The following is a 13,371-nucleotide window of genomic DNA, read 5'->3' as shown; positions in this document are numbered from 1 at the left end:
CTTCTCCTCCTTCTCCTTCTCCCCTTTCTCCTCCTCCTCATTCTCCATCTTCTTTCTCCTTCTCCTCCTTCTCCTTCTCCTCTTTCTCCTCCTCCTCATTCTCCATCTTCTTTCTCCTTTTTCTCTTTCTTCTCCTTCTTGTCCTTCTCCTCCTTCTCCTTTTCTTGTTTTTATTATTATTATTATTATTATTAATTGTTCTGCCACTTGCAGCAGCTTTTATACAGAGGAGTTGGGAGAAAAGTCACATTGCAGCTCCACTCGAGGCAACGTGTTCGCTACAAATTCAGATTTTCAGCTACTTCACAGCCCAAATTCTCCTCTGAGCTCCACAGGGCAGTGATAAAAATAAAAGCATGTGGACAACAGTTGGGAAGCACAAACTAAATGAAATTATAAAGAGCATGGAGGAGAGGTTTTAGTGTGCTGAAGTAGGTTTTTTCTTCCATTAATTTCCCAATAAACATCTGTATTCACGCAGCGCTGTTAAACAGTCGGTCCGGCCGCCGTCACAGAAACCCCTTAGAACCAGAAAAAAAAAATAAAAATAAAGGCCTTTCGCAGCATTAACTCCTTCAAACAAAACACGGGCACATTAATAAGCACCAGGCGTGGAGGGTCCCTATTGAGCAGCATCCCGCAATAGGAGCCGCTTTATCCCGAGCGGAGCCGGCGCCGCTCGCTCCCAAATCCGGGAGCGCGGCCGGTCCCGAGGCAGGTGGGGCCGGCTCCCATTCAGGAGGTGGGTGGCACAGCTCCTAATTAGATGAGCTGCCAAAAGAAGCCTCCTTTTGTACGCAACGCAATGCACACGCTGCCTTTCAAACTTCCAAAGGGCAATTCATGAGCTGGGAAAGGCCTGGCAAATTAATAATAATGAGCTGATTTCCATGCCATCTGCTAATCGCTCTCTTCTGCAGCGCTTGGCTCCCCGAACAGGAGTTTTTTTCCCACTCTCCTTCTGTCTACCAACAGGAAATAATGACATCCAGCTCAACTCTTTTGGAAGTGATTCACTTGGTATTTTTTACCTCTCTCTCTTCAGTTCCTCGAAGGGAAAATTCTCCCCAGGGAGAGGAGGGTGATCCCTGTTTTGTTCTCTCTCCCTAAGGCCACGTTTTTTTTTTTTTTTTTTTTTTTTTATTGGAGTTGATTTTTGTCCCTGTAAGACTCAGCATCAGCAGGCCAGGTTGGTGTGTGGTGGGCTGGGGATGAAAAGCAGAGTGCTGTGTTTACAGGGTGTATAGACCTCAGCCACAAATGCCAGCTGCTGATGCTAAGAGGAGCTGACTTGGCTTCCCAGCCCCTGGAAAGGTCGGGGTTATTGGGATACCCCATGTGGCTGTACCTGCTGAAGGATGCAGACAGCACAGGGCATCAAACAGCCTTTCCTGATGCTCTGAGCCTGGGGTACCACTGTGATAGTCATGAAATCATGGAATTCCAGACTAGTTCAGGTTGGAAGGAACCTTAAAACTCAACTCTGAGTTGTCCCATGGGCAGGGACACCTTCCACCAGCCCAGGTTGCTCCAAGCCCCGTCCAACCTGGCCTTGGACACTTCCAGGGATCCAGGGGCAGCCACAGCTTCTCTGGGCAACCTGGGCCAGGGCCTCCCCACCCTCCCAGCCAACAATTCCTTCCCAACACCTAATTTAAATCCTCTTTCAGTTTAAAACCATCACCATCCATCCGTGTAAAAAGTCGTTCTCTGTGTTTTTTATAAGCTCCCTTTATTTATTGTGTGTGCAATGAAATTACTCCTGAACATTTTGCTGTGCTCAGGAGCATCATCACCACTCCCTGAGGCTCCAAAAGCCTCTCCCTTCCCACATGGTACAATCACACCAGCTCCAAGTCGAGAAGTTTCCCTGCTTGGGCTTGAAAAAACTGGTTTTAGGGCTTGAGCACAACAAAATTCAAACATCTCTTCACGTTGTTCCCAGAATTACCAGGGTTTTTCTTCCCCTCATTCCCTTTCCCCTCACAGCTGCTCCTTAATGGAAAGCAGGGAAGGGATTTTTCCCTCCTCCCTGACTTATTGCCTGTGTGCATTTGTAGGCTCAGGATATTACGCTGGGGATCTATGGATTGGTTTATTCGGTTTATATGGAATTTGGGAGAGCAGGAAACACATTGAGCTCTAATCACCTTGGGAATAGGTCACACAACCCGGAGAGTCGTGAACCTTTCATAACAAATATATATGGCCAGGTGTGGGAGCAAATGAATTCCATATGTTCCGCAGGAACCGGGCAAGGAGAAATTTCCTAGAAGCCGTAAATAGGATGAGATGTCGACTTTCCCCTGATCCTGGGAAATTATGGGTAAGCCAAAACGGATTCTTTCCCCCAAATTACACCCCTGATTTGATACGATGATTTTCTGATTATCTTTCCCAAACGGCTCCGGGGCTCCATCGAAGACAAACCCACGGATTGAACGATTCCCGGCGGGAGCCGCGGGGCCTTTTCCGAGCGCGGGGTTCGGGCCGTGCTCTTTATTATCTGCTGACTGTCATCGTGCAAAATGGCCTCAAGTGGGAATGAAGAAGTGTTTGAGGCTCTTTCAGGTTCTTTCAGCACGTAGAGGGATATCTGGCTGTGCGAGGGAGCCAAAGCGGGAGCGGCAGGATGCGGCTGTCGGAGCGCTGCAGCTGTGCAGGGCTGCATCCAGGAAAACGGGGGAAAATCCAATATCTTTTGTGCTCCTAAGCCCGAGTTTTCCCACCAAATAGTACCTGTGGCTCCAGACTGAGGCCAGAGCACGTCCTGCACTGCACTTGGGGTGAGCCTGGCAGGTTTGGGGGGTGGGCATGGAGCAGTGGGAAGCACCAAATCTTCTCGTCCAGCTCCAAGCAAAGCCCAGACCTGAAATATGTTGCAAAGGTGATTTTCTTCATGTGAAGGAAAAAATAATTTTCTTCATTCTTCATCATGAAGCCCCCTTTCAGCATCTGTTTACACCAAAGGATGCCGAGTTCATCCTCATTATTCCAGTATCCGGATATTAAAGGATGCTGTGAGTGTAGCAGTGCCAACAGCTGTTAGTGGCTGGATCAACTCCCATGGCTTCCAGGAGGGAATTCCTGGGCATGGAACACCCTGTGCAGAGGGGACACATGCTGCCAAGCTGTCCCCTCTGTGGCAGAGATGTGAGCACAACTCGGGGTGGCACCAGACCCTCCAGTGCTCCCAGGAGCATCCTGAGCTGTGGGGATGGTGCCGGCGCCATTCCCATCTGCCTTTCCAGAACAAACCCCCTGGATTGGGGGTGATCAGCGCTTGGTCATGGAAGGGAAGTGGCCACTGAAGTCAAAATTGCCATGTTCAGAACAGAGCCAGGGTTGGTGCAAGGTGGTGATGGCTGATGGCCACTGAGATGCTCCTGGGGGGACTCACCGAGGCACCCCGGGCTCTCCAGGAGACAAAGGTGAAAACCAGTGGTTGCATCAGCTTTGGATGTCTGAAAAATAAATTGTGGGGGGCCAAAGGCACCTCCCACTGGGTGCTGCTGGTCTGAAGAGGTGAGCAAACAGGAGGGGTGAACCTGTGGATACAGAAATACCTGCTGTGAAAAGATAACTGCGAACAAACTGTGGCCATGCTGTATTTATTTAAACTGTTAATGAATAAACATCAGTTTTTTTTCTGCAATAGAGAACCTGAGAACTCCCAGATGAAGAGAACAGGATTGTAAATAATCATCTTAACAGTTAGACTGCAAGATCTTAAAGGTTCTTTCCAACCTAAATGATTCTATGATTCTAATATCATCTCCCCAGCCAACAGCAGATCTGGACCATGCTGTGGTGGCTCTCCAGAATGGTGCTTGTGTTTGTCCAAGGTGCTCTGCAAAGCCCAGGGAACAGGGATCATACAATCCCAGACTGGTTTGGTTTGGAAGGGTTCTTAAAAGTCCACCTTGTTCCAACTTCATGCCATGGGCACCTTCCACCAGACCAGGTTGCCCTGAGACCTGTCCAACCTGGCCTTGGACAATTCCAGGGATCCAGGGGCAGCCACAGCTTCTCTGGACAACCTGTGCCAGGGCCTCCCCACCCTCAGAGACAAGAATTCTTTCCCAATATCCCATCTAACCCTGCTCTCTTGCAGTGGGAAGCCATTCCCTGCGTCCTGTCGCTCCGTGCCCTTGTAAAACACCCTAATATTGATTTTACATGACTTTTCTTCCCTATTTTAGCTCTTGCAAGTGGCTTTTCAGTGCTGTTACTTCACTCTGCCTGCCATGGAGTCTGGATGCAGATACAGACATTAAATTCCCCCCCCCCAGATGTGCTTTGCTCCTGTCACCTGCTCTCAGTTAGGGCTGGACCCATGAGGAGCCATCGCGCCGTCCCCGCTGAGCTCCTCACACGTGCACGAGCAACGAGGGCTTGGACACTTCCTCTGGGAATGGAGGAACAATGCCAGAGGAAAAAAAATAAACCTGAAGTATAAAGTGGTTTCAGGAAGAGATTATTGACTCACAATTGCCCTGCAGGCTCATGTCAGGCAGGAGGGAGTTTGGGCTCCCCCGACGCTCTGCTTGTCCAGCCTGTCCCACCACACTGGAGCCTGATCCAGGGGAAAAGAGGGAATGTGGGAGGCCCATGATCCACCCCAATTTCAGCATCTTCTGTGTGCACACAGCAAGCCACTCACTATTTATTTTTTATACTCTTATAATTAATTATTGCAGGTTTTCCCTGTTCTGAGCACAATCCACCCCCCAAGTGGAATCCAAGAACTGGCTGTGAAACACCGGCAGCATCCAGCAATTCCAGCAACGCTTCACTTGGCCAGGGAGCTGCCCAGGGAAGGAATTTGGAACCAGGGAATTATTTATGTTGGAGAAGACCTCCAAGACCGTGGAGTCCAACTGTTCCCCCAGCACTGCCAAGGCCATCACTGACCCACGTCCCCAAGTGCCATGTCCACATGGATTTTAAATAGTGTAAAATCTCTGCACTGGGGGGGCTTAATTACTCCCTGCTGGGCTCAGAGAAATGTCCAGAAAAAGGTGGAAATAACCTCAAGAAGTTTATGTTCTCTAAGAAATCAGCAACGGGCTCAGAGCCTGAACCAGTCACGGGCAGGGACTGAGATGCTGAACCACCATCCCAGAATGGTTTGGGTTGGAAGGAATATTAAAGATCATTTTGTTCCACCCCCTGCCATGGGCAGGGACACCTTCCACTAGCCCAGGTTGCTCCAACCTGATCTTAAGAATTTCCTGGGATGGGGCAGCCACAGCTGCCAGGGCCTCCCCACCCTCCCAGCCAGGAGTTCCTTCCCAATACCCCACCTAAACCCAGCCTCCTCCAGCCCTCCTTATTTTATATATTATTTCATTTAAAAGGGAAAACCAGCCTCTCTGCCTGTCAAAGTAACCCACATGACAGGAAAATGCCCACAATATTCCCAAAAAACCTGCTGTTTACCTTGGGCTGCATCTCCAGCTCAGGTTCCGAAGGCGCCTTTGACGGGGAGGGTTTTGTTTTGAGCTTCCAGAGAATTTGCCAAGTTTTAATGGCTGAAACCTGCAGAATAGGGATGCCTTGGATGATTTATTTTCAGGATTTATTTGCAGGATCTCTGAGCAGATAAGAAAATAACTTTGAGGGGAAAACATGAGGATTGAGCCCACCCTGCCGTCGGCCGGGATCTTTTCCGGCGCCGGCGGCTCTTTGCTGATCTCTCCTCATCCCAGCCAGTTGCAAAAGGGAAATAAACAGATGAAAGAGTTTTTTTCCACGAAAAAATGCAAACAGGTTGTAAAAATGTCTGCAAAGATCTAAATAGTTGGTGAGAACGTGCCGGTTTGGATGAATATTTTGACAAGGAAAAGCGGAGGAAAGGAGGAGAAGTTAAACGGTGTCAGGAGGGATTGTTTGGGTTTCCCAGATAAAAAAATTGCTGCAAAGAGCTGGAGTTTATTTAATTAAGGCTTTGCACCCTCTTAACAATAAAAGAGTCCATACAGAAGTAAATTCAGAAGTCTAATCAAAACGGGCTTCAATGCAAAATTAACTTATTTCGTTGTCACAAACTGATTTTTCCCTGAGGGGTTTTTGGGAGGAGAGGATGGATTTTCCTAGGAAAACCTCACCATGAAGCCCTAGAGTGTGGTCTCCCAAAGAAGGGGGACCCTGTGCTGGCCTGGCACCAGGAACCTCTGGATATTTAGGTGCTGTCACAGCTCTTTGTGGTCAGAAATTCCTTCTAGGTTTTGTCTGGGAAGGAAAACTAAACCACTTAACTTTCTGGCTTGCTTGCTCTAACTTTTTCCAAGTAATTGCAATTTTTATGGATTTTTTTTTTTTTTTGCCTTCTCCAAATCCAAATCTTAGAGGTCTTTTTGAACCTAAACAATTCTATACTGGGTTCTCAGGCCCATGTGCCCAGCCCAGTTCAAGGGCACTGCACAAAATAAAAAATACAAATAAAAGAGGTACAAACACAAATGTACAAAGACAAACGGCATTTTCTTGCTCAATGTGTTTGGGAACAAAATATCTCATCCTTGCATTTCCCAGGTTGGTGATGCTGAAAACCTTTTAATTTTACTTTTCATTTTTTCCCAGCTGCTGGGAGCATCTTCATGGCATCCCAGAATGGTTTGGGTTGGAAGGGACATTAAAGCCCATCCAGTTCCAACTTCATGCCCTGGGCAGGGACACCTTCCACTAGCCCAGGTTGCTCCAAGCCCCATCCAACCTGGCCTTGGACACTTCCAGGGATCCAGGGGCAGCCACAGCTTTTCTGGGAAACCTGGGACAGGGCCTCCCCACCCTCCCAGCCAGCAATTCCTTCCCAATATCCCATCTATCCCTGCCCTCTGGCAGTGGGAAGCCATTCCCTGTGTCCTGTCCCTCCATGCCTTGTCCCCAGTCCCTCTCCAGCTCTCCTGGAGCCCCTTTAGGCCCTGGAAGGGGCTCTCAGCTCTCCCTGGAGCCTTTTCTTGTCCAGGTGAGCCCCCCCTGCTCCCCCAGCCTGGCTTCAGAACATCTGGAGCTCCAGCCCTGGAGCATCTCCGTGGCCTCCTCTGGACTTGCTCCAGCAGCTCCACGTCTTTTCAGCCCAGCTCTCCCTTCCATCCCACACCCGCAGAGAGGTGTCTCTGCCTTGCACTGCTCATCTCTGAAAACCTCCCAACCTCCATGGGACTAAAGCTGCCAAAATTGTGGCATTCCCTTGGAGAAGGAGCCGTGCCACCTCAAGAAGGGAAGGCGTGGAGCAGCTTGGCTGGTGGGAGCCACACGGAGAGAAACCACGTTTTCACAGGGACACCGGGCAAAAATAGATCCTGGAACATTCCTGATCCAGCATGTTTGAAAAGTGAGTCCTGCAATGAGTGTTTTCCATCATTAAGTCACATCCCAGCCTCCTAACAGAGGGGATCACAAATCTCTGGACATGGATTCATCCATGGATACTTATGATACAAGACCTTTGCTCAGCAGTGATGGCATCAGGGTCCTAATCCTGAGCACGGTGATGGTGTCTGGGGCAGCAGGTTTTGGATGGAAGGAGCTGGAATCTGTGAGAAAGCTTCCCTGGAGCACCACAGGGCATTCAGGGCCATCCCAAGGGGCTGCAGGGATGTCAACTCCCAACTCCCACCCTCCAGCTGGCACTGTTATTTTTCCTATCTCAAAAAAAACAATCCCCTAATAAAATCACTTTGGGTGCTGGGGAAAAAAAAAAAAAAAAGCCACCCACATTCTGCTGGGAAAAAAAAAACAACAAACCAACCAACCCCAAACCAAAACCACTCGTTCCAGGGGAACAGTCAAAACAATTATGAGCACGACTTTCCAGCTCCTTATCCCCCGGGGTGACACGGCATGTCAGGCACAGCCCTGTCACAACGTGCCATCCCCACATGCAGCTGATGGGAGGTGGCAGCTCCTGGAATGCCAGGCTGGGAAGAGGGTCCTGCCCGCCCCGGGCACGGCTTGGTCGCTTCAGAGGGGAGGGGGAAATTAAACCTGTCCCAGCGTCCCCCTGGAAGCAGCACGTGTGACTTGGAGCCACCGGGCAGCTGCAGCTGAGCTCGGAGACGTGCGTGCGCATAAATCCGAATTAAAACAACGGAGGAGACGGATAAATAAATAAATAAATAAATAAACAAACAAACAAATAAAAGGAATTCAGAACCGCAGCCAACTGCTTTTTAACGCCCAATTTCGCCCGCTTTCGGGCCGAGAGGGGCGTGCGGGCAGCTGGTGTGCGGCACACAAGGGACGGGGTGCCGTGACCTACATCCCAAAATCCGGCCCCGCGGCGGGAAATTTCGGGAGAGGGAGACGGGCCGGCAAACGAAGTTTGAGGAAGGAGGAAAAGCGTCTTCGGGGACGAAACACGGCAGGGGAATATCGGGGAAAACTCAAATCCCTGCTCCGCACTGGCGAAGTTACAGCGAAAACGACGCCGAGAGATCGGAATCTGCCGGCAGCTCCTTGGCACCGGGAATTTTTTTATTCAGAGCATGAACAATGCATTTGCATCCTAGGAAACAAATGCACTCCACATGCCCCGAAACAAATAAATGGAGATATTCCTTTATTCCTCGGCCAGGAATCTTAATCTCGCTGATAAACAAAGCAAAGAAAGAAATGTCTCTCTGAATGTCGTGTTTCTCTGCGGTGCTGAGTTTTCTTTAGTCAAAGACCTGAATGCTGAGGAGAAAATAAAGTCAGCTTTGTGCAGGGAGAGATTTGATCCATCACGGCGACAAAGACAATTTTTTTCCTCCCAGCTTTTGGTTTTCCTCATAGTCCCTCTGCTGCAAAAAGCAGCTGGTGGGGAGAGGGCGGTAGGATGTTCCCATTCCCCCAGGGGTGAGGGAGCTTGGAGGTATCACAGCACCACCCAAACTCACCCACCAGAACCACACCTGTCCCCTGCCACCAACACCAAGAAAAGCACCAAAACCAGCCCATAAATAACTCTGAACATCACGTTTGTTGGCATTTTCTAACAAGGGGGATGTGACGGATCTCGCTCCTTTCCCTCATTTCCCATTCCCATTTTCCTAAAAAGTAGAGAAAATTTATTCATTGAAAGGGTGGTTGGGCATTGGAAAGGGCTGCCCAGGGCAGGGGTGGGGTCTCCATCCCTGGAAGGATTTAAAAGCCATGTGGATGTGGCACCTGGGGAGATGGGTGGCCTTGGAAGCACTGGGGAATGGTCGGACTCGATGATCTTGGAGGGCTTTACCAAAAAAATGACCCCATAATTCTAAAACCTCTGAGAACAAGCTGCTTCTGTGCCACTTGCAAAGTCACATTTGAAACTTTCTAACAGATATAATGTCAGTCAGGTTTGCCAGACTCGTGGCTGAAGGTTCAGGATCAAACAGGATGTTTTTGTGTTTGAGAAGAGCCACATCCTGGGGATGCTCAGGCAGTGTCCCCAGGACACGGTCCCCAAAGGATCTCCTTTCTTTTTAACTCCTCAAGCTGTTTCAGACTGAATTTGACAGCCACTACCCCTCCTAATTCTCATTTTTTCCCTGTTCTTTTTGGGCAGGACACCACCCACCTGGTTGTGGGGCTCAGAGGGGCACATTTATACTTCTGCAGAGCTGGGATTTGTAATTCCAGAGTTGCAAGTTCATCTTCCCCTAATTGCTCCTCCCTTTGGAATTCCAGCTCAATTTTCTCATTTCTTGACTTGACACAGGGAAGGTGCCCACCTATATACGATCCTATTTCACTTTCCAGAGCTCCTTTGGCCCTCATTACAAGGAACAACAATTTCCAACTCCTTTAGTAACTTTTCCCTTCAAGAGAGAAGGTTAAAACTGAGTGAGTTTTGAGCCAGCTCAGGGGGAACCCAATAGTTTTTCTTTCCCACCGCTATAAAAAGGGAAGACTAAACCCCTTTCTAATGGAATAAACTTGAATTCCCTCCAAAGAAAGCCTCCATTAAGGGTAACAGATTGCTTACAAGCCTGGCTGGATCGCTGCAGAGACAGAAATTCCTGGACTGTGGCTCAACCTTTAATCAGGCAAAAATCCCACTGAACTCGCCGGGAATTCGAGGTCTCAGAGTTGGCCCACGGAGCAGCAAAGCAGCACTTTCTGTTGGATGCACATCCCTCCTCCCCTTTCCCTTGCTGCTGGAAGCATTCCCTGCTCTCTCACGCTGAAGGATGAATCCCTCCAAGTGCCGCAGTGTAAAATCCGTCGCATTAAGATGCTCCACGCCAAATTATTCCCTTATTAATTAGAACACGAGCTGTTCTGCTGGTGCTCCCCATTCAGCTGAAGCAGAGGTTGGATCCTTTCCCCTGGCTCAGCCTCCTGGTCCAAGGGGCTGGATTTTCTGCTGTGTCTCATTTTGGGATTAAGAGCAATGCTTGGTGTGTCCCCTCACCCCGGCGGGGACAGACCCACCAGGCTGGGCCAAGGTCATCTGTGTGGGCACACCCAGCCCTCTCCATCAGGCTGTAATTCCAATGAAACAGGAATCCTCTCTGTTTGGACAGGTGCAATAAATTAATCTCACATCTGGCAAAGCTCAGGCTGGGGCTCTCTCAGGCGAGACCATCCATCAGCGCTGGAGCTGCAGCATCCCGGGGTCAGGGGAGGCAGGGAATGCCTGAGCCCAGGGCTGCTGCCTGTCCCCCCTGCTGGAACAGCTCATTCCCAGCACCACGGAGCCAGGAATTTCACTCCCAGTGAGATTTTGGAGTGTGGTGGAAAAGAAAACCTCAGCTGACCCTGGGATGGGGAACAGAGGGGGATACGAGGGATGCTGGACAGCAGAGGTGGGATCCTGCCCATGAGCAGGGGATGCCTCAGGATGGGCAGGTTGTCCTGCCCCAGGATGGTCAGGCTGTCCTACCCCAGGATGGCCAGGTTGTTCTACCCCAGGATGGCCAGGTTGTCCTGCCCCAAGATGGTCAGGCTGTCCTACCCCAGGATGGTCAGGCTGTATTACTCCAGGATGGTCAGACTGTATTACTCCAGGATGGTCAGGTTGTATTACTCGAGGATGGTCAGACTGTATTACTCCAGGATGGTCAGACTGTATTACTCCAGGATGGTCAGGCTGTCCTACCCCAGGCTGTCCCACACTGTCCTACCCCTGGGCTAATTGTTGGCTGATTATTTATCCAAACCATCTTTTCCAGCTGGAGGCTTTGGCCTCCACATTTCCAGCCCGGGCCAAGGGAATGTCAGAGCTGCCTTTCAGACACATCTGATGAACACATTGAATCCCCCAGAGCACTGACTCGGATGGGGAAGGAGCCAACACCTCCAGGAGAGAGGCAGCTCAGGGGATTTTTTTGTTACAAACCCAAAAGCACAGCTCCTGAGGAAGAGCTTGGTGAGGCAGAGGTCCCACCCTCACCTCCTGCACCTGCCTTGCTGGATGAATTTGAGTCCAGAGACTTTTTTGGATCCATAAAATCAGGAGAAAACAGAGGGTTAATAAGGCTTTCCTTGGACTTCCGTGGACTTGCTTTCTCATGGCCATGTTTGGGACTGTGAACTGCTTTGAAGAAGTGGATTTTAACATGTGCTTATCATCAGCCTTGACCCTGTGGAAGCCCGGAATAAAAACCACCGGCACAAGTGCCCTGACCTTTAACTCCCAACCAAAGCCTGCAGTGCTGAGTAATCGCTCTCCAAGTCCAGGCCCTTCTCCTTCAAGGTCTCCAGGGAGGTAAAAGCCAGATTCCTTCCTCTCTGCAATCATGGCAAGGAAAAAGGAACAAACAAACAAACAGGAAAGCTGCTCCCAGCTGGAGCAGAAATCCAGGAGGGGAATCCAGGAGGTTATTTAAAGCTCTGAGAAGTTCCTCCTTCCAGCCACGCTGCTGCTCCAAGGGAAGCAAGGCCAGTTATTATTAGCTGGAGCAGAGCAAGCTGGGATATTGCAGGATATCACCAAGATATTCCCGGAGGAGCAGCTGCTCCTTCACTTAGAGGAGTGTGAGGAGGCTCCGTGCTGGAGGTGATGGGTGGCTTTGGCATCTGATGTGATCCAAGGTCAGATGAAGTCCTACAGCTGCTGCTGAAGCATGAGGAGCATCACAATAAAAAAACTCATTTCATTGAGGGTCTGGTAGCTCAGCAGTTTGGGTTGAAAAGGACCTTAAAGCTCCTCTTGCTCTGTGGGCAGGGACACCTTCCACTGTCCCAGGTTGCTCCAAGCCCTGTCCAACCTGGCCTTGGACACTTCCAGGGATCCTGGGGCAGCCACAGCTTCTCTGGGTAACCTGTTCTTCCCCACCCTCACGTGGAAGAATTTCTGAAAAAACCCCAGCTCAGGGTTTTTTTGACCACCTCAGGAACCTCCACCCCCAGTAACAGCTTTCTGTGCACAATTATTTCCATGGCATTGTTAATTTGGGCTTCTGAGTGGTGCCTTTGTTAATTCTGCCGATCACTCCTCCTTAACTGATGGGATGGATCCCAACAGCTCTGAAAAACCAGCGCAGTGAAAGAATTGTTTCAAAGATCTCACTTTCTTACCCCTCCCTGCCTTCATCCCCTGGGTCAGGAAGATGTGGCATCTCTGAAATCACAAAGCTGGAGCAGAGCAGCACGTGGAATTATTGAGGATGCCTGGAGAAAGGAAGGTTTTGGGGCTTATGAGAAGGCTACAGAGGGACTTCTCCCAGGGGCGTGGAGTGACAGGACTGAATGGAATGGCCTGAAGCTGAAGGCAGAAGAGTTAGGTTGAATATTGGGAAGTTATTCTTCCCTGGGAGGGTGGGGAGGCCCTGGCATAAGTTGCCCAGAGAAGCTGTGGCTGCCCCTGGATCCCTGGAAGCGTCCAAGGCCAGGTTAGATGGGGCTTGGAGCAACGTGGGCTATGGAAGGTGTCCCTGCCTGTGGCAGGAGATGAGACTGGATGGGCTTTAAGGTCCTTTTCAACCCAAACCATTCTGTGATTCCACGATTCCATGTATGACATGCTGGGCTGATTGGGATTTGGGGCTGCCTCAAGAAGGCACAGAGGTGTGGGAAGGCTGGGAATGCTTTAAAACACCAGGATGCCCTGAGATGGACTGGATAGAAGTGTCTGGAGCTGAATCCCAGATCCCTGAGCTCCATTCCCACCATTTTTGGGCAGCAAAAGCCCAAAGTGCCATCCCTGGCACTTGCTGCTCCCGGGCTGGGAGCAGAGGGATGACATTCCTCCAGCACTGGACACAGCCAAACAGAGACAGCTGGTTCTTGTGGTGCACATGGAGCAGGAGGAAGCGTGAGAATTCCTGGGAACCACTGGCTGGAGGGTCCTGCTGTCCCTTAGGGACAGGGGTGGGGATGGGATGGACCATTTGGCTTTGGAGAAGTGATAATCCACGTTAAAAACCGGGAGGAGGGATCTGCCACAGAGGAGGCTGT

The sequence above is a fragment of the Pipra filicauda genome, unplaced genomic scaffold (assembly GCF_003945595.2).
Source record: "Pipra filicauda isolate LSUMZ 115617 unplaced genomic scaffold, ASM394559v2 scaffold152_size1767362_pilon, whole genome shotgun sequence".
Classification (NCBI taxonomy): Eukaryota; Metazoa; Chordata; class Aves; order Passeriformes; family Pipridae; genus Pipra; species Pipra filicauda.
The sequence above is the reverse complement of the archived record's forward strand: the minus strand, read 5'-3'. Positions refer to the sequence as shown.